Below are 23,027 nucleotides of genomic sequence, written 5' to 3'. Positions count from 1 at the left end.
TGATGTCACACAAATTATTTTGCATCCCATTTACCTTCCATTCCCTTGTAATGTGGATGGTATGTGTGGGTCCATGACAAGGATTTTACAGGGAAAGCGTATTTGGGGTTCAATGACACATCTATACAGTTGTATATGTCATTTCACAACATGCCATGGCATGTGGACAATGTGAGGGTGTCACTTAGGTGTGATATTGATGAGGATTTTCTGTTGTCTGACACAATGTAATAAACTCATCACTACCCCTGAAACTGAGATGTGCATTCATATCAAGTTTTGTAGAGTGTGTTGGGACAGTGTCAGAGCACTGCCCAAAGGGGGAATCATGGGGCTGGGATTGTGTCATACATTGTGTACAACTTGAAGCAGGGCATACACAATATATTTGGGCCACAAAGCAGAGCCCATATACCAGGTCAATGGCCATAGGTGCATTGGCATATTTTGCCGCTGCTGCTATCTAGTGTTGCTGGCAGTGTTGGCAGAACCGCAGCGGTCTTTTCTCTATGCAACCGCATGTATCACAATACAGCAGACGGACCACTGCCACTCCTGTGGCGATCCCGAACCACCAAACTTGTAATCAGGCCTAATTGATTTGCCCAAAGTAACAGGATGTTGAGCCAATGCCAAGACTCGAATCACTGAAAGAAATCACTGTAGCATTACATGAGTTATGGTTTCTTTAGATAAGCATACCAATAACTGCTGAATTTCAATGTTTTTTCTAATCCTATTTCCTAACTATAGCGATCCTGTAACCTGTGTTTAAAAAAAAAAAAAATATATATATAAAGAGAAGTTGTCCTAAATGGCGTGCTACAGTGCGCTTTCATTCCTCTGTGGTGCCGGTTCTTCGGTAGGACACCCGTATAATCCTTTTACTAATTCTCTTTGTGATACAAAAAGAGAACCGCACTCCGAAGTTGTGCCTCAATTTTCTTTCATTTTTTTAAGTAGCGAGCTCCACGGCAAACAAAGCAATGTCAGGAATCCCCTGATGCGTTTCGGTCTCACCGGACCTTGCTCACACTTGTAACACAAAGAGAATTAGTAAAAGTATATATATATATATATATATATATACACACACACATATATGTAGTATATATTCACATATATAGGTATATATATATATATATATACATTTATATGTCTGTGAATATATACATTACAACTCATGCCAATACAATATTGCAATGAATATGCCTTTACAATGAATGACATTCTATTTCCTAACTATAATGTCCCTTTATTCTGTTTTTTCACTATATATATATATATATACATATATGTATACATATATATTTATATATATACATACATATATGTAGTATTTATGGACATATATATATATATATATATATATATATATATATATATATATATCTCCATATATTTATATGTCTGTGAATATATACATTACCACGCATGCCATTACAATGAATATGCCTTTACAATGAATGTAATTACCACATATGTCATTAACACACATTTATGTATAAGTTTAGAGGTAAGTATATTGGTAAGTATTCTGGGGTATGGGTATAGGGTGGTGAATTGTATTATTACTCAGGTATGTTTGTAAATATCTGAGTATTATTTTTACAATTATTTTAAATGCTAATATGAATTATTAAAATGCCAAAAAATGACTACACTAAATTTTAGGCATGGGGTGAAAGAGATAAAGGGGTGGAGGATGGGGAAGTGTATTATTTATTTAAATACCTGAGTATAAGTTTTTACAAAAATGTGATTACTATTATTATTTATTAAAATGTGCTAATTAATTTGTAACATTAAATTATAGGAACAGAATGCATGGGATATAGGGGTATAGGGTGTGTACGTGTATTAATACTCATGTTTATTGAAATATCTGAGTATTAATTTTTACAATAATTTAATTATTAATAATGTTTAATTACATGTGCTAAGTAATTTGTAACACAAACATTTTGGCATGGGATGCAAGGGGTATAGGGCCATAGGGTGTGTAAGTGTATTAATACTCAGATATTTATTTAAATACCTGAGTATTCATTTATATATATATATATATTTATATGTACATATATATATATATATATATATATATATATATATATATTAAGTATATGATACAAATTAAATTATTAAAAAATATTTAATTATAGAATACAATTCCTTAAAAATAATTATATATTAAAAATATTTTTGGAGAAATAAATTATATAAATAAAAGCATTTGCATTTATAATCAGTTTATTAAATTAAAAAAGATGCAACACTATGGGCTGGATTACGAGATTGGCTGTTCGACCGCCATTCCACCCCATTGATGGTCTCTAGAAGACCCCTGTGCCAGCTGCCTCCTGCCTTCCGTATTATGATGTATGCAGGTTGAACCGCCAACAGCATCAACAACTTACTGCCTGCCAGTGGCACTGCGGGCTGCAATGTTGGTGGTGCTGGCGGTGCGTACTCCATTGCTGCCATGGCCGTGGCCAACTGCAGAGTCAGTTACAAAACACAGTTGACATGGCAGCTCCCTTGCGGTGGTTAGCTGAAAGCGGTCACGGGGCACTCTCAGCACAATGCACAGTGTATGGGTGGCAGGTCCCTGACTGGGTCCATGTGGGAGCGGGTCCCCTCCAAGTACTGTATGGGGGCACCCCTACAAGTTTCATTACGACACTGCTGCAATTTACGCTATGAAACACAACCCATCTCAATCCATGATCCTTTGTCTCTCCACTACAACATAGCAAGACTGAGACCACACATACTTTTTTCATTTTTGTGACATAGGACAACCCTTTTCTACTATCCCATTTAACACCTTTCACACACTTCAAACCAATATCACTTGTCTTTTATGCTTAGTCATTTCACCCACTTTAATTTACAGTCAAGTCACGGCTCAAAAAACAATTTTTTTTTAGGATGATTTGAGAGTCCTGGTGGATAAAATCATGAGAGTAGAGCTACAATTGTTTGAAGCCCCAGTCCAACATACTCCTCTCAGTAGGCAAATGGAAATATGGCAAAGGATAGTTGGCCTAGTGAATGCTATAGGCACCACCTTGCACACAAAGGAGGATAATAGGAAGAGGTGGAAAGACATGATGAGGAAGGGGAAATCCCTGACCTCCAGGCAACACATGTAGTCCCAGATGACTGGTGGTGGTCCTCCCTGCACCCCATTATAACTCTTTCCCTGGGAGGAGGAGGTCTTGGTCATCCTTCATACTGAGGGCTTGACAGGAATACCTGGGGGAGCGGAGTCTGGTAAGCTACATCACACAAACTGTCACAAAACGTCAATGTCCTCTATGCTCCTATCTCAGTTTTTGCCATTGTGTTGTTCATCTACTTTCCTAAAATCCAATACACAAAGTATCAGCGATGGTAGAATGTCAATATGTATTGTCGCACATGACATCATGTGTATCAATCTCCATTGCATGCCATATGTTGCAATGTGGTGTGTAATTATTTTAATATCAAAGGATCATCCTAGGACCCATGGGATGAGTTAACGTGTAAATGTATGGTCCAACCTAACTGCAGTGTGCAACAGGCATTTCAGACTAAACATTTGTCAAGTATTGGGAAGTAGAGGGAGTGACAAAAATCAAACTACCATGAGCCCCTGTTACTGTAACTCAAAACAAGAAGCGATTGTGCTCCTGCACAAAGACATGTGTTAGCCATATCACAACTGATGTTCACTCATCATGAAGTTAATAATTTGTCAAGTGTGGGGAGTTTGAAAGTGACATGACTACAACTACCATGAGGCCCTGTTTCTTTATCTCAACTCAAGAGACCATTGTGCTCTTGCACAAAGACACCGGTTTGCCATGACACAAATGATGTTTACTCAACATGCAGTTAATTTGTCTAGTGTGGGGATTTAGAAAGTGACATGACTACAACTACAATGAGGCATTTTTTTGTAACTCAAAACAAGAGGCCATTGTGCGCTTGTCCAAAGACATTTATTAGCCATGTCACAACTGATGTTCACTCATCATATAGTTTACCATTTGTGTAGTGTTGGGAGTTAGAAAGTGACATGACTACAACTAATATGAGGCCTTGTTTTCTGTAACTGAAAACATAAGGCCATTGTGTTCTTGCACAAAGACACTTGCTAGCCATGTCACAACTGATATTCACTTATCATGTACTGAGCAATCTACATATTATGCTTACCTCTGAGATGTGTCTGCCTACCTACCTTGATGAAGTCCTGGTAACCCAGAATGGCACTACTGATACATGAATGGCCCCTTTCTAAGTGTGTACACCAGGGAGTTGTAAGGCATGAAGATGCTTCAGTTGATTAGAAGTGGCAGGTAACTCATTAACTCTGCACTACTCACATGATGTCTACTGCTACATATACAACCAAGTTGTCGGTTCGCCTGTATCTTACAAAACTAGGTCTTGGAATGGTCAAATACACATGTTACTATTCCACTGTGTTGGCTTAGTGTTTGTTAGATGTCATGTTCGTTCCTTAATCTAAAATGTAATTTATCAGCAGACCTAATGAGCTGCTCAATCCTAATAGTTTTTCCAACCTCCACAAATGTCTTGTCAACTACTTCAATACCATGGAAATATGTCAGATAGGAAACCCTACCAACTAACATTTTTCTAGGTCTCAATCTTACTGTGTAGATTCAACACTTCCAATGTACTCTTTTTCTCAACAGGTCAAACTGGCACTGCACCTGGGCAGACATTGTCCACTGAACAGACTCCCAACCCACCCCAGATAAATCTCTAAGGGATGACAACGCTGTGGATGTGAACAATGGACCTGGCACATCTGGTCAGCCTGGTCAGATGGCAATATTGAGCCTCACTGTGCCCACATCAACACCTCCCACCTCAGCTGCTACAACATCTCAGCCAGCAACACATCCCCCAATATGTATACCTAGCACAGTTAGTACAATCTTGTCCCCCCTCAGTCCTGGATCCTGAAGTGCAAATCACCATCCCAGACACAGAGGGACCAGGACCCAGTTTGAGAGGGTACCCTGGTCCAAGGGCACAGGCTCCTTGGGGTAGGAACGGTGGGAGGGATACTGTGTGCCAGCAGAGTGAGGCCACTGGGGCTACTCATGACCAAGACACCATCAGTCAAGTCTTGTGGGGTCTATCAGGAGTACCAAGGCGTGATGGGCCAGGAAGCTACCGAACCCCAGGAAATTAAGCAGCTACAAAGGGGCATGTACCAGCAGATGGAGGCCCATAACTCCAATATGGGGACCCTAACAAGGGTGCTGATGGACATCCATACAACCCTTAGCAGGGCTTTTCAACCACCGTCTACCCATTCCTGTGGTGCAAATACATCAAGCCCATCTACATCTGTGGCCATCAGACACCACTGCCTCTGCAACAACTGATCCCCCCTTCACAAGTGGAGACGTCCATGCAAATATCCAGGAGGTACGGATGGCAAGACACCCACCACTGCCAGAAACAAACCTCAATCTTAATGTCCTCCTTTGTGTGTCACACATTGACTCAGTGGATTAATTTTGGGCACTATTCCATTTCTGATGGAGGAGTAATCTGGATTTTGGAATTCAGATGATTTGGCATCTACATCTATGGTTTCATTCACCATGACTGAATACTTCACTTTTCATTTTTGTTTATTTTTTGCACCAAGTATGGCTTCACCTTTAACACTTTAATAAATTCATAAGACACAAACTGATTGCTGAAGTAAATTTCATATTTAGTAATGTAAATATGTACTTCCATGTTAACTATACAATGACAAACAACCTTCTTGTGTAAGCATGGATATGTTACATGTACACAATGTTTAGCTCAGGATCGCAACCATGCAACACCAAAACATACATACAAGTGTTTTCTCTATGAAGATTTGTATTACTTTGATCAAATCATAGACTGTCAAGATGTCAGAAACATAGGGCCTCAGTATGAGCCTGGCGGTATTAAGATCACCAGTCTCGCGGTGGCGGTCAGGACAGCCGCTGCTGTGGTGGTCCGACTGCCACTTAAAGACCCTGGTGGTCAGGCTGCCAGCATTCCGCCTTCTCCACCAGGATTGGCGACCCCAACGGGTTGACGGCAGGTGGAGGACGTAATCCTGTGAATTACGACCTTGTTCTCTACTAGCCTTTTCATGGCACCTTCACCACCATGAAAAGGCTGGCAGAGAAGAGGTGCAGGGGACACAGGGGGGGTCCCTGCACTGCCCATGCACTTGGTAGGGGTCCTCCTTCCCAGCACCCTCGCAATGTTCACTGTCTGCTGTGTAGACATTGAACACTGCAAGGGTGCTATTGCACCCTACAGACCTACAGGCAACAGCATTGTCGCTGGCTCGATTATGAGCCGGAGGCAATGGGATTGCCTGTTTCCTGCTTGGCTGATGGGCAGAAACCTTGGTATCCTAATTAACTCCCCACCCTGTACCCCTAAAAACCTCACAACCCCCTACAACACTATTATTACTATTTTGCAAATAAATTCTAATAACTTACAAACTATATTTAAAGAAATTAGCAACAATTATACAAACAATATTAACATAGACTATCAAAAAAGTATTTAAACACACAAATACATTTAAAAAATGATATTTCTTACCTTAAAAAATTGATATTTTTCTCAAGGATATTTGTGCACACAATATTTCTGTGTCACAATATTAAAGGCTCGATTTTCTGCAACTTAATATTTTTAAATCAACATTTTGTCTGAACATCCACCAAACACATTGCAGCATTTTGCAATCAAAAAGTTTACTGTTGAGTGCCACAATGGATCCGCAGATCCGCAAAACAGCCTTAAAAAAGGGAAAGGCTAAAGTTATTGTTATCTAATCCTATTCTCTCCCTTTCACTTGAAAATAGACCAGCATATTATAACAAACAATTTCCTTGCAATAACTGTGATATACTGTGCACTTTCCTTTACACCCTTCCTTCACACATCATTCCTTAACTTCAGTTTCTGTGACAACTAATTTTAATTCTGGAAAACAAGCTACGGTTCAAAAGTTCAGTAAGCGTTGTCACCTCTGCAAGTCCAGTTAAGTTTTTCTTTGGTAATAAATATAAACCTATGACAAAGATCGTAATAGCAGTGGCACTCTATCGCCTAATAGTAATATGCAATACAATTAGTAGTTATTAACTACCCAAACTACAGCAACAGCAGCCAATCACAAAGTCTGTTCTGCCTTCTTTTAATCCTCTTCCATCTGCTTGAACTTTTCTCATTCTGCTACTGACTCCTCCAGTGGTATGAAGTGGCATCAACTGTTGCTTATGGCTGAGATAATTTCAGATTGTGTGCAACCTGACTTCATGATTGTGCACTGTGCTGACTATGATCTGGACAAAGTCACAGGAGCAGAAATAGAAATTCAAATGAAGGAGATAGTGGTGCAATTGTGGCTTTTCTTACTTGCAGTGCCTTTGTATATTGCAACACATGTCGAAGGCAGTAGCAGCAGTGGTCAGTTCAATTTTGTCTGAACACCCAGAAATCTGTGAGACATGACAGCAAAGCAATGTTAGGGTTTCTCTGTGAAATGGAATGGGCTCCATATACCACAATAACATCTGTTTCGACAAGCATCATAAAGATTGTGCCCCTTTCTGCGAGGAAGGAAACCCTCCACTTGATGCATCACCCCAGAATTTTCTAGAAACAAGCTAAGGTGGATGAGACTTTTTTGTTTGGAAAGCTTCTTGAAGAATCATCAAACAGCACCAAAGTTATTAGCAAACCAAAAATTCCATTTTGTACGTCAGTGTGGCCTAACTATAAATACCCAAAGGCAACTGCCACTGGGTTATGTGTGTGTGTTGTGTGTTTTGTGTGTGTTTGTGTGTGTGTGTGTGTGTGTGTGTGTGTGTGTGTGTGTGTGAAAAACAGGTACTGACACACTAGAGCTGATTGCAGTGAATTTTATTCAGTCAACTTGAACATGTGTTTTTCAAGCAGAGTATGTTATGTTACATGTTACATGGATTTATATAGCGTGTATCTACCAAAAAGGCCTCGCAGTGCTCAAAACTTTAAATCAGTAACATCACAGAATCATATGTTGAAAGTTACGTCTTAAATACCCACGTCTTCAGGGCCTTCGGAAAGGATAATTCCTGGTTTATTGCTCGTATACTAATAGGTAGAGAGTTCCACAATTTAGCTCCTTGATATGATAGAGATCTTCCACCCCATCTGGATTTCTTCACTTTAGGAATCAATGCCAGATATGCCGAGGAGGATCTAAGTGACCTAGTAGGAGAGTAATATGTTATGTATAACCACAGGACTAGCATAACGCCATCCAGGCCAAGCTAGAAAGTGTCAAAGACTTTAAGCATAGGAGTTTTAGATATATTTATGTATACATCTGTATTATTTCCAACTGCCTGACATATGAAGTGATTCTGAATATCTATACATTTGTACGGAATATGTAGCTGATTATTAAAGAGGTTGATATTGTCTTTGAAAAACTCCAGACATCTGATATTGAAATTTGTTGGTGCATTCCTTGCTACTTAATATTGTTCCAAGAACTCTTTTATTTCAGTGATAGCCACACGTTGGTGCAATATTGCCATAGAGTGCATCAAAATACGGTGGCACAAAAGGCCAGATTTATCATAGTGTTGCAATGCCCTGGTGCCCCACTAAGGGGCACAATGGTGACCCAACACTTAAGTCAGGTTTATTAAGACATGCAAGGCCACCTTGCATGCCCCTGCATGACTGATAAATCTGTAGTAATGCAAGACAGCACAAATTGCTGCCTTGCGCTACTCTGCCCTAGTGAGGTGTTTCCTGAGTGTAGTGTGAATGTTCCGGTGCATCCACCCATGGATTTTGGCACATTCCTAGATTTACCATTAGTGTTACACCTGGTAATACATCAAAATGCTACACTTCCCCAGGTGATGTGTAACAAAAAGAAATATATTTTTTTCTCCTCATATTTTCATCCATATATGAGTGCTGCTTTCTGCAGCACACATAGAAAGAGGAAAATGTCTCTGAAAGATTATGGCCCTCATTACAACATTGGTGGTAAATCCCGCTTACCGCCATGCAGAAGACCACCAACACACCGCCGTGGCTTTGGAATTCCACCACAGCCACGACCCACAGCTCGGAATCTGCCAAAATCTAGACACCCACACAAGTCTGCCACACCAAAGGTCAGTGATAAAATACACACACATTTACAAAACACTACCACATTGGACAATTCCAAATACACACACCTGATATACATACACACACCACTCCCACACACCCAATACAATATAAAACACCCGCCCACATCACCCACAAACGCTCACTACCAAAACTTTTGACGAAGGCAAGAGAGACAGCACAGCAAAGACAACACCAGCATACGGAGGCACACAACACCATCACACATACACATCCACGCACAAAACACCACACACCCCTAAACATCACCCCACACATCACAACACACACCACCTCACACATCACCCACACCACCCCATGGCACCGCAAAGACACCCCAGGTTTTCTGAGGAGGAGCTCAGGGTCATGGTGGAGGAAATCATCCGGGTAGAGCCACAGCTATTCGGATCACAGGTGCAGCACACCACCATAGCTGGGAAGAAGGACCTATGGCGCAGAATCGTCGACAGGGTCAACGCAGTGGGACAGCACCCAAGAACACGGGATGACATCAGGAAGAGGTGGAACGACCTACGGGGGAAGGTGCGTTCCATGGTCTCAAGACACCACATTGCGGTTCAGAGGGCTGGCGGCGGACCCCCACCTCCTCCCCCACAACTAAAAACATGGGAGAAGCAGATCTTGGCTATAATGCATCCTGAGGGCCTCGCAGGAGTAGCAGGAGGAATGGACTCTGGTAAGTCAAATCTTAACTATTACATCCCTCCACCCTACCTGCATGCTATCAAAAACCCACACCCTCACCCTCACTCACATCACTCCAACTCCTCACATATGTCCCACTATCACAAACCACACATGCATGTCCACTACACATACCCACACAGACCCATAAACAATTAGCACACAAGGTCCTACACAGGAATGCAAGCACTGGGGTACAGGGTCACCCACCCATTGCACACCATGGCACACACAGAGGTAATAATCATGCCTTTGCACCCCTGCAGGACCCCTTCCCAACGTCACCGGACAGGAGGTTCCAGACATATCCACTCCACCCACAGAAGAGGCCCACAGTGATGACAGCAGCTCTGTCCAACAGGATCTAGATGACCAGCCCGGACCATCTGGGACCTCGGGACAGTCGGTTCCCCTCACACTGGCACAAGCCACCACATAGCCTCCCCACTCAGGAAACACCAGCACAGCACCCACCCAGCGGGCCATTATCTCTGTCCCCAGGACACGTCAAGCAGCAGTGTGTCCACAACTACAGGGAACCCAGGCTAACCCACAAACCCAAGAACAGCAGTGACCTGGGGGCAGTGGTAGTGGGCACACAGTTCAGGGGACAGAGGCCTAGGAACATAGGGGGAACTGGGAGGGCTGCTGTGCGACGGGGGAGGACAGGCCCAGGGAACCCACTCTCCACGAGGCCCTCTCCAATATCATGGGAACCTACCATCATTCCCAGGAGACGATAGCAACGGTACTGGCCAAGTTTCAGGAGACCCAGCGGCTGCAGGAGGAACAGTATTTGGGGTTCAGGGAGGAACTCAAATCCATCAATACCACCCTGGGCACCATTGTAGGGGTGCTGAAGGAACTCGTGAACACCAGGAGGGACACTGTGGCACAACAAGGGGCCCCTGACACTAGCCTGGACGATGAACTGCCCACCACCTCCACCGGACAGTGGACAGGAGGCACAGCCACAGGACCAAGACACCAGCACCCCACCCCCTGCAGATGGAGAACCACCCCGCAAGCGGTCCCTGAGATCCAGGACAAAGACAGAGAACAATGCCAAGACCCCGCCAAGAAATAAGACCACCCTGATTGTCATCCTTCTGTCCCACTTTGTCACCCTGTCCATCCTTAAACTGCCCTAGCTCCACTTCATATGCCCCTTTGGACAATGCACCTGTGAGACTAATAGACTGCACTCTGCCATGGACATTCCTCCACCATCACCCCGGACCATTTTACAACCCCCCCCCACTATTTAGCACTTAAATAAACACCCTTAAATCACAAAACAATCTGCAGTCAGTCTGTGCTTTCACAAATGTGTATTTGCAATAACTGAGGGAAATAGCAATGTCCATTGTATTGTCAATATAACTATGTCACACAGCTCTAGTCCATGAGGAAACATAGCAGAGGTCACACAGTGGGACCCACATCTGTGAAATCGAAAGGGAAAGTGACAAATCAGGGTCCATACACTGGGTGAAAGTGACAGACAGATGAGAGGTATAACACGTGTATCAGATGTAGGAGGCAGTGATGTCTTCTTACCTGTGTCTCACTGGAAGTATTGATGAAGCACAGAGTTTCTGATGTCTATGTCCTCTTCTTCTGACTCCTCTTCTTCACTGTCCACAGGCTCCACAGCTGCCACAACACCCCCTTCAGGACCATCCTCCTGCAGAAAAGGCACCTGTTGTCGCAAAGCCAAGTTGTGCAGCATACAGCAGGCCACGATGATCTGGCACACCTTCTTTGGTGAGTAGAATAGGGAACCACCTGTCATATGGAGGCACCTGAACCTGACCTTCAGGAGGCCGAAGGTCCTCTCTATAACCCTCCTAGTTCGCCCATGTGCCTCATTGTAGCGTTCCTCTGACCTTGTCCTGGGATTCCTCACTGGGGTCAGTAGCCATGACAGGTTGGGATAGCCAGAGTCACCTGCAAATGTCGAGGGACAACTGTTAGACACACACTAACCCTTAGGGACAACCCCAGACCCAGACAACTATTCACACTGCATAGGGTCCATGTCCTCACCTAATAGCCACACACGGTGCCTCTGGAGTTGCCCCGTCACATAAGGGATGCTGCTATTCATCATAATGTAAGCGCCATGCACTGAGCCAGGAAACTTGGCATTCACATGGGAGATGTACTGGTCGGCCAAACACACCATCTGCACATTCATAGAATGGTAACTCTTCCAGTTTCTGTACACCTGTTCACTCCTGCGGAGGGGAACCAAGGCCACATGTGTCCCATCAATGGCACCTATGATGTTGGTGGTATGTCCCAAAGCATAGAAGTCACCTTTCACCGTAGGCAAATCCTCCACCTGAGGGAAAACGATGAAGCTGCGCATGTGTTTCAGCAGGGCAGACAACACTCTGGACAACACGTTGGAAAACATAGGCTTGGACATCCCTGATGCTATGGCCACTGTCTTTTGAAATGACCCACTTGCCAAGAAATGGAGTACTGACAGGACCTGCACTAGAGGGGGGATACCTGTGGGATGGCGGATAGCTGACATCAGGTCTGGCTCCAACTGGGCACACAGTTCATGGATTGTTACACAGTCAAGTCTGTAGGTGACAATTACATGTCGCTCTTCTATTGTCGAGAGGTCCACCAGCGGTCTGTACACCGGAGGATGCCACCATCTCCTCACCTGCCGCAGCGGACGTGCTCTATGGATGAGAACAGCGAGCAGAGGGTCAGCCAACACTGAGGTACGAAAACACAACTTTATTCCACACATTTGTCACTCTGCTATTTGCCTGTCTTAGTGTGTATGCAAGGCCTAGATATGTGTGACGTATTTAAAATTAATGCCATGTGGCCCCCTGAAATGGCAGCTGCTTGACCTGTAAGGTGGGGCAATGGGATATGAGGTAACTGCGCTGGCGTTGTACACCATCGCGGTAGGCAGTCGAAGACCACGCCGCAATCCTGCATTGGTTAACATTGGACCCTATGGGTCCCAGGAGACAATGATGATGTACGCCGGCGGTGACGGTACGCACCGCCGCGGACGTGACCGCCATTTTCTGTCTGTTCACTCACTTGATACCTGATCTTCGACAGGAGAGGACCTACACTGCAAGTGCTGCTGTGACCTCAGTCTGGAAGCGACAATGGCCACAGTGTCTGGGAAAAGGGCCCCTGCCTTCACTTCAGAGGAGTTGGACACACTAGTGGATGGGGTCCTCCCCCAATTCACGCTACTCTACGGTCCTCCAGACAAACAGGTGAGTACACTGTGAGCATGCAGTATGGGCAATGCCTGTTTGGAGTGGTGTGGATGGAAGATGGGGAGAGGATGAGGCGTTCTTGAAACAACGATGAGTGTATGTGCGTCAGGGCAAGGGTGGGAACGTGGCCAATGACTGTGATGGTCCGGACGGTTATATTTTCTCTTTTTCCCCTGTACTATTCCTCTAGGTCAGCGCCCACCAGTGGAAGGATATTTGGCATCCCATCGCCAAGGAAGTCCGGGCCCTGGGGGTCCACCAGAGACGGAGCACCCACTGCCATAAAAGATGGGAGGACATTCGCCGCTGGAGCAAGAGGTTGACGGAGGCCCATCTGAGGATGGCCTCCCAACGTGGGAGGGGTGCCCGTCGCACCATGACCCCCTGATGTTCCAGATCCTGGCGGTGGCGTATCTGTAGTTGGATGGGCGCTTGAGGGCATCACAGCAGCCACAAGGGGGTGAGTACACTCTCATTCAGCTGATTCAGCGGGCATGGGAAGTGTCTGGGTGGGGGAGGTGGGCAGTGGGTTTCCCTAAGCCAGGGCAAGTCTTTCAGGCAAGGACCCTTTGTGAGGCAGGCTCAGTGGCACCCCATCCCCACCAGTGGTAAGAGCCAACTACCCCTAGTCAGGCACCTGTGACTTCCATGTGTGCAGTAATTGGGCAGAGGCCTTGTACCCAATGGCCCTGTGATTAATTAGGGAACTCTAAGTGCATGGCGTAGTGCAGAGGGCTGCTGTGTCTGTAGTGTCCGTCTAAGGTAGCGGTATTGCATGCACTGAACATATCTTCCTACTTTCTCCCCCCCCCTTTTTGTGGTCTCCCTGTTCTTGTGTGCATTAGCATCATCAGGTGGAGGAGCAGTGCCACCGGAGCAGGAGGGAGGTGCATCCCACACGGCCCTGGAGGGCGAGACTACGGACTCCGAATTCACCAGTGGGACAGAGGGCGAGGGGAGCTCCACGGCGGGGACAGGAGCTGAGACCAGCGACACCGACTCCTCCTCTGATGGGAGCTCCCTTGAGGTGGCGGGCTCCTCTGTGCCCACCGCATCTACAGGTGCAGCTGCCACCCCCCCTACCAGTACCACCCTCCCAGCAGCCCCTCAGCGTGTGTCCTGTGGCCGCTCACCCAGGAGGGTGGGCATCTCCTTTGCCCCAGGCACCTCAGCCACTGTCAGCCCTGCTGCCCTCAGTGACGAGGCCATTGATCACCTCAGATCCCTCACTGTTGGGCAGTCTACCATTCTGAATGCCATCCAGGGTGTAGAGAGGCAGTTGCAACAGACAAATGCATACCTGGAGGGCATTCATTCTGGTCAGGCAGCCCAACAGGGAGCTTTTCAGACTCTAGCCTCAGCACTGATGACAGCCATTGTCCCTGTGTCCAGCCTCCCCCCTCTAACTTCCTCCACCCAGACCCAATCCCTATCCCAAGCACACCATCAGACCAGCATGCACAAACTTCAACACACAAGGGTAGCTCTGGCAAACATAAGCACCACACATCCCACAGGCACTCACACAAGCATCATACCCATGCACACATGCCAACATCCACTGCCTCCACTGTGTCCCCTTCTTCCACGTCTCCCTCCTCCCTCCCTGTCACGTCTCCACTCACACCTGCATGCACTATATCTTCAGCCACTAAGTCCATCACCAGCACGCCCATCACCACATGCCGCTCACGTGCACTCACCACCCCCACTACCATTCACACATCCCCTGTGTCCTCTACTAGTGTGCCTGTGAGCCCTCCTCCCAAATTACAAAAACGCAGTCACACACCCACCCAACAGCCATCCACCTCATGACAGCCTCCAGCCCATGCACCTTCACTCAAAGTCAGCAAACATACACCTCCTACAACCACTACCTCTTCATCCACTCCCAAACCCCCTCCATCTACCCGTCCCAGTGTGTCTAAAAAACTTTTCCTGTCATACCTTGACCTTTTCCCTATACCTCCCCCACCCCTTCCGTCCCCAGGGCCCGCCTGTCCAGGTCCCAACCCAGCACCTCAGCCACCACATCACCGGCAACAGTGGTGCCAGCAGTAACCGGCTTCTGGAGTGCGCCAAGCAGCAGGGCAGCCAGTGTGCCAAGGAGCCAGGCCAAGGACACCCCACCTCAAAAACTAAAGAAGTTGGCCACAGCCCAGAGGGAGAAGGCCAAAACACCTGCCACCAAGGGCTCTCCCAGGACTACAGTTGTGAGTGGCAAGACAGATGTGTCACCATCCAAGGTGGGGAAGGGCCAGAGGAAGAAAGGGAAGTCACCGCCAACCTGCACGCGGACAAGACCACCATGGCACCGCCATATGCACCACACCGCCATAGGCACCGCTGCCCAGGACACCGCCACCAGCAGCACGCTCACTGAGCCACCCACCAGCACTGTTGCCCAGGATACCGCCGCCAGCAGCACGCTCACTAAGCCACCCACCAGCACCGCTACCCAGGACACCGCCGCCAGCAACACACTCACTGAGCCACCCACCGCCACCCAGGAACCCGCCGCCAGCGACACGCTCACTGACCACCCACCAGCACTGCTGCCCAATGAGCGCCACAAGCCCCGCCGCCACTGAGGCCGCCACCAGAACCGCCAGCGGCCACGCCACATCCTGTGCCAGTGGCACCACCGCAGACATGGCTGCCATCAGTCATACGTGGCTTGTGGTCAGTTCTAGGGGCCTGGACAGCTTCCATGTTGGCCCACCGTCAGTGTAGAATGACATCCACTACCTCTGTCCTTGGCAGGATGAAGCACTCTGGGCACAAAGCCCCCTGCAGAACCAGTGGAGAACGACATCCACTACCTCTGTCCTTGGCAGGATGAAGCACTCTGGGCACAAAGCCCCCTCCAGAACCAGTGGAGAATGACATCCACTACCTCAGTCCTTGGCACGATGAAGCACTCTAGGCACAAAGCCCCCTCCATAACCAGTGGAGAATGACATCCACTACCTCAGTCCTTGGCAGGATGAAGCACTCTGGGCACAAAGACCCCTCCAGAACCAGTGGAGAATGACATCCACTACCTCTGTCCTTGGCAGGATGAGGCACTCTGGGCACAAAGCCCCCTCCAGAACCAGTGGAGAATGACATCGACTACCTCAGTCCTTGGCAGGATGAAGCACTCTGGGCACAAAGCCCCCTCCAGAACCAGTGAAGACTGTTATCCACTTGAGAGACTGTGGCTTTGCACTCCCCAGGATAAAGCAGTGGGCAACCCACCCACTGGAGAGACTTGAGAAACTGTGGCTTTGCACTCCCCAGGATAAAGCAGTGGGCAAACCACCAACTGGAGAGACTTGAGAGACTGCGGCTTTGCACTCCCCAGAATAAAGCAGTGGGCAAAGCACCCACTGGAGAGACTTGAGAGACTGCGGCGTTGCACTCCCCAGGATAAAGCAGTGGGCAAAGCACCCACTGGAGAGACTTGTGAGACTGCGGCTTTGCACTCCCCAGGATAAAGCAGTAGGCAAACCACCCACTGGAGAGACTTGAGAGACTGAGGATTTGCACTCCCCAGGATACCTCAATGGGCATGGAGCCCCCTCGTGGAGCTGGCATCGTGCACTCATCCGGCTGAGGTGCCCCCCCTTCCCTTCCACCTGAGGTGCCTGTTTTATTTCGATCTGATGCCCCAGCAGTGTTCTCTCCGTTTGGATCGGGTATCTTGTGTGGGCCTCCACCATGCATTTTGGGCCCAGTGGTCCACGGACTATGTAGGTGCAGTACATGGACTTGAAATCTTGGTGTACATATTTGTTAACAGTGTATATATATATTTATGACTAATGGATTTTTACTCATTACAATTGTTCAAATCTTTTCCTTTTGTCCTTGTGTTCTTCCGGGGGGGGGTTTGAGGGTGTAAATCCAATGTTTCAACATGTATTTGTGTGTATGGTGTTGTGAGTGAGGGTGGGGGTGGGGGTGTTGCGTGTTACGTGTGTGTGTCACTCTCTTTTCCCTCCCCCTCCCCCTGTGTCATAGGTGCAGTACTCACTGTGGTGGTCGCCACTGTCGGTCGTGCTCCTGGTAGAGGAGCAGGAAGAGAATGGCAGGGTGAATTTGGAGTTCCGGCTCCGTGGCGTCCTGGTTCCTCGTGGGGTGTGTAGAGGTGAGCGTTTTCCCTTCCAAGTCCAGTTTCCGCCGTGTTTTTGTTCATGTTGCATCCGCCCGGAAAAGGTGGCTGATTGGCCTCTAATAATGGTGTAGGTGGTACATTGTCTTCCGCCTGTCTGTTGGCAGTGACCGCCATGCTGTTTGTTTGTACCGCCGTGGCGGTCGGAGTGTTAAAGTGGCTGTCTGTGTTGGCGGTTTCCACCACAGTCAAAATTCCATTTTTTTTAACGCCGGCCTGTTGGCGGTCTTACCGACACTTTAACACTGACCGCCAGGGTTGTAATGAGGGCCTATGTTTGTCCAGGAAGTTGTCCCTTCCCTTCCAACACAAAAAGAATCATGCTTAAAACACAGACACCCTTGCACCATGGCTCAAGGGGGCATGCATTGGTGCTAGGCAACCAAAAGTACACCAGCTCAAGGAAAGGACAGGAACTGGCAGTATGATATTAAATACAGCACAATCCTGCCCTTTTGTGCAGTACAGCAAGGTAGCTTGCGGCCTTGCACTGCATGAAAGTGTGATAAATATACCCCTTACTATTTGATGTTACAGTTGAAATCCAAGACCTCTACCTTATAAATCATCTCTTTCATGTTTTAAATGTATAAGGTCAGTGCACCCCGCTTGGCCTCAAGACAAAATTAATGTATTTTTATAGGCAGTGGATTTATCACATTTTTATAGATTCATTGAAGTCTATCTACAGATGGTAGTATTCAACATGAAATATTTAACAATTTGTGTTTTTTCTATTTGCTTTGTAACATTTCAATACATAAGCTCCACAATCTTCCATCTGGATTTTTCATCTGCTTGCATCTGTCTTCTTATGGTGTTCCTCTTCATACAAGAATTATTTTCCTCGTGGTCAGTAATTTCTAGTTTCACATACCACTATGCCTCACCCTATTCATTGGGCATAATTGTCACCTGTTTATCTTCACATGCAACCCTCATTTTCCTCTGTTGTAGATTCCACTGGTCATGGGGTATGTATCAAGCTTTTTCTCCATTCACAACAGAGCAGGCTTTGGAGACAATGTTCCACCACAGGTTACCAATAATAGCCCTTGAATTTCCCATCTGAATAGGGAATGCATGGAATTGGATATTGCTGAAGCCACACTTGCTCCAAGGGAAATTGGGCATGAGGAGAGAGAGAGAGAGAGAAAGTAAAATGCTGAATATGGCACACGGGCTCAATAACAATTTTGCTTTCATCAATCATCCAATAAAAATTCCCACTGCTCTTACTGGGCTCTGGACTATCAGGCTTCTAGATTATACTCTAGAGTCCCAACATCTGACACATGCAGAATGCCAAACAGATGCAGTAATAGTTACCTAGTCAACAAATACTTCATGTATAGAGAGTTTATAGGGATAGAGGAAATCTGGGAAAAAGTAAAGAGAACAAACATGTAAGAAAACTCCAAATGGTGAATAAACTATCAGTTGCAGGAATCCCCACAAGCCAAATTTTTAAAATTTGATAACTCTATGTAAGCTAACCTGGAAGTGCTGACCCTGCTCCTCCTGTTCTTCTATTTTCATTCCACCTGTTCATGACCTGGAAGACCCTAAATGTCCCTTCTCCTGGTCTGTTTCACCAGTCTCCACAGACCCAGGCTACGGTTTCTATATTTTCTCAATGCTCGCCTATGTCATACCTTTACTTTCCATTTGCTAGACTGGTATAGATCCACTTTCTTGACTTACTATCTTCTCACACATTTTCACATTAAGTGCCTGACACCACACCCTTCCCTGGCATTTTTCCAACTATGATTACCTCCTGTCCTTCCACAATAAAAGGAGAGTTGCAGGTCAACTGGGACTTACTCTTGTAAAATTACTTTACTGTTTCGTCACTATGTGCATCCACTGTGTCCCCTTCTTCCACGTCTCCCTCCTCCCTCCCTGTCACGTCTCCACTCACACCTGCATGTACTATATCTTCAGCCACTAAGTCCATCACCAGCACGCCCATCACCACATACCGCTCACGTGCACTCACCACCCCCACTACCATTCACACATCCCCTGTGTCCTCTACTAGTGTGCCTGTGAGCCCTCCTCCCAAATTACACAAACACAGTCACACACCCACCCAACAGCCATCCACCTCATGACAGCCTCCAGCCCATGCACCTTCACCCAAAGTCAGCAAACATACACCTCCTACAACCACTACCTCTTCATCCACTCCCAAACCCCCTCCATCGACCCGTCCCAGTGTGTCTAAAAAACTTTTCCTGTCATACCTTGACCTTTTCCCTATACCTCCCCCACCCCTTCCGTCCCAGGGCCCGCCTGTCCAGGTCCCAACCCAGCACCTCAGCCACCACATCACCGGCAACAGTGATGCCAGCAGTTACCGGCTTCTGGAGTGCGCCAAGCAGCAGGGCAGCCAGTGTGCCAAGGAGACAGGCCAAGGACACCCCACCTGAAAAACTAAAGAAGTTGGCCACAGCCCAGAGGGAGAAGGCCAAAACACCTGCCACCAAGGGCTCTCCCAGGACTACAGTTGTGAGTGGCAAGACAGCTGTGCCACCATCCAAGGTGGGGAAGGGCCAGAGGAAGAAAGGGAAGTCACCGCCAACCTGCACGCGGACAAGACCACCATGGCACCGCCATATGCACCACACCGCCATAGGCACCTCTGCCCAGGACACCGCCACCAGCAGCACGCTCACTGAGCCACCCACCAGCACTGTTGCCCAGGATACCGCTGCCAGCAGCATGCTCACTAAGCCACCCACCAGCACCGCTACCCAGGACACCGCCGCCAGCAACACACTCACTGAGCCACCCACCGCCACCCAGGAACCCGCCGCCAGCGACACGCTCACTGACCACCCACCAGCACTGCTGCCCAATGAGCGCCACAAGCCCCGCCGCCACTGAGGCCGCCACCAGAACCGCCAGCGGCCACGCCACATCCTGTGCCAGTGGCACCACCGCAGACATGGCTGCCATCAGTCATACGTGGCTGGTGGTCAGTTCTAGGGGCCTGGACAGCTTCCATGTTGGCCCACCGTCAGTGTAGAATGACATCCACTACCTCTGTCCTTGGCAGGATGAAGCACTCTGGGCACAAAGCCCCCTGCAGAACCAGTGGAGAACGACATCCACTACCTCTGTCCTTGGCAGGATGAAGCACTCTGGGCACAAAGCCCCCTCCAGAACCAGTGGAGAATGACATCCACTACCTCAGTCCTTGGCACGATGAAGCACTCTAGGCACAAAGCCCCCTCCATAACCAGTGGAGAATGACATCCACCAACTCAGTCCTTGGCAGGATGAAGCACTCTGGGCACAAAGACCCCTCCAGAACCAGTGGAGAATGACATCCACTACCTCTGTCCTTGGCAGGATGAGGCACTCTGGGCACAAAGCCCCCTCCAGAACCAGTGGAGAATGACATCGACTACCTCAGTCCTTGGCAGGATGAAGCACTCTGGGCACAAAGCCCCCTCCAGAACCAGTGAAGACTGTTATCCACTTGAGAGACTGTGGCTTTGCACTCCCCAGGATAAAGCAGTGGGCAACCCACCCACTGGAGAGACTTGAGAAACTGTGGCTTTGCACTCCCCAGGATAAAGCAGTGGGCAAACCACCAACTGGAGAGACTTGAGAGACTGCGGCTTTGCACTCCCCAGAATAAAGCAGTGGGCAAAGCACCCACTGGAGAGACTTGAGAGACTGCGGCGTTGCACTCCCCAGGATAAAGCAGTGGGCAAAGCACCCACTGGAGAGACTTGTGAGACTGCGGCTTTGCACTCCCCAGGATAAAGCAGTAGGCAAACCACCCACTGGAGAGACTTGAGAGACTGAGGATTTGCACTCCCCAGGATACCTCAATGGGCATGGAGCCCCCTCGTGGAGCTGGCATCGTGCACTCATCCGGCTGAGGTGCCCCCCCTTCCCTTCCACCTGAGGTGCCTGTTTTATTTCGATCTGATGCCCCAGCAGTGTTCTCTCCGTTTGGATCGGGTATCTTGTGTGGGCCTCCACCATGCATTTTGGGCCCAGTGGTCCACGGACTATGTAGGTGCAGTACATGGACTTGAAATCTTGGTGTACATATTTGTTAACAGTGTATATATATATTTATGACTAATGGATTTTTACTCATTACAATTGTTCAAATCTTTTCCTTTTGTCCTTGTGTTCTTCCGGGGGGGGGTTTGAGGGTGTAAATCCAATGTTTCAACATGTATTTGTGTGTATGGTGTTGTGAGTGAGGGTGGGGGTGGGGGTGTTGCGTGTTACGTGTGTGTGTCACTCTCTTTTCCCTCCCCCTCCCCCTGTGTCATAGGTGCAGTACTCACTGTGGTGGTCGCCACTGTCGGTCGTGCTCCTGGTAGAGGAGCAGGAAGAGAATGGCAGGGTGAATTTGGAGTTCCGGCTCCGTGGCGTCCTGGTTCCTCGTGGGGTGTGTAGAGGTGAGCGTTTTCCCTTCCAAGTCCAGTTTCCGCCGTGTTTTTGTTCATGTTGCATCCGCCCGGAAAAGGTGGCAGATTGGCCTCTAATAATGGTGTAGGTGGTACATTGTCTTTCGCCTGTCTGTTGGCAGTGACCGCCATGCTGTTTGTTTGTACCGCCGTGGCGGTCGGAGTGTTAAAGTGGCTGTCTGTGTTGGCGGTTTCCACCACAGTCAAAATTCCATTTTTTTTAACGCCGGCCTGTTGGCGGTCTTACCGACACTTTAACACTGACCGCCAGGGTTGTAATGAGGGCCTATGTTTGTCCAGGAAGTTGTCCCTTCCCTTCCAACACAAAAAGAATCATGCTTAAAACACAGACACCCTTGCACCATGGCTCAAGGGGGCATGCATTGGTGCTAGGCAACCAAAAGTACACCAGCTCAAGGAAAGGACAGGAACTGGCAGTATGATGTTAAATACAGCACAATCCTGCCCTTTTGTGCAGTACAGCAAGGTAGCTTGCGGCCTTGCACTGCATGAAAGTGTGATAAATATACCCCTTACTATTTGATGTTACAGTTGAAATCCAAGACCTCTACCTTATAAATCATCTCTTTCATGTTTTAAATGTATAAGGTCAGTGCACCCCGCTTGGCCTCAAGACAAAATTAATGTATTTTTATAGGCAGTGGATTTATCACATTTTTATAGATTCATTGAAGTCTATCTACAGATGGTAGTATTCAACATGAAATATTTAACAATTTGTGTTTTTTCTATTTGCTTTGTAACATTTCAATACATAAGCTCCACAATCTTCCATCTGGATTTTTCATCTGCTTGCATCTGTCTTCTTATGGTGTTCCTCTTCATACAAGAATTATTTTCCTCGTGGTCAGTAATTTCTAGTTTCACATACCACTATGCCTCACCCTATTCATTGGGCATAATTGTCACCTGTTTATCTTCACATGCAACCCTCATTTTCCTCTGTTGTAGATTCCACTGGTCATGGGGTATGTATCAAGCTTTTTCTCCATTCACAACAGAGCAGGCTTTGGAGACAATGTTCCACCACAGGTTACCAATAATAGCCCTTGAATTTCCCATCTGAATAGGGAATGCATGGAATTGGATATTGCTGAAGCCACACTTGCTCCAAGGGAAATTGGGCATGAGGAGAGAGAGAGAGAGAGAAAGTAAAATGCTGAATATGGCACACGGGCTCAATAACAATTTTGCTTTCATCAATCATCCAATAAA

This window comes from Pleurodeles waltl, chromosome 4_1 (assembly GCF_031143425.1).
Source record: "Pleurodeles waltl isolate 20211129_DDA chromosome 4_1, aPleWal1.hap1.20221129, whole genome shotgun sequence".
In the NCBI taxonomy this organism is placed as follows: Eukaryota; Metazoa; Chordata; class Amphibia; order Caudata; family Salamandridae; genus Pleurodeles; species Pleurodeles waltl.
The sequence above is the reverse complement of the archived record's forward strand: the minus strand, read 5'-3'. Positions refer to the sequence as shown.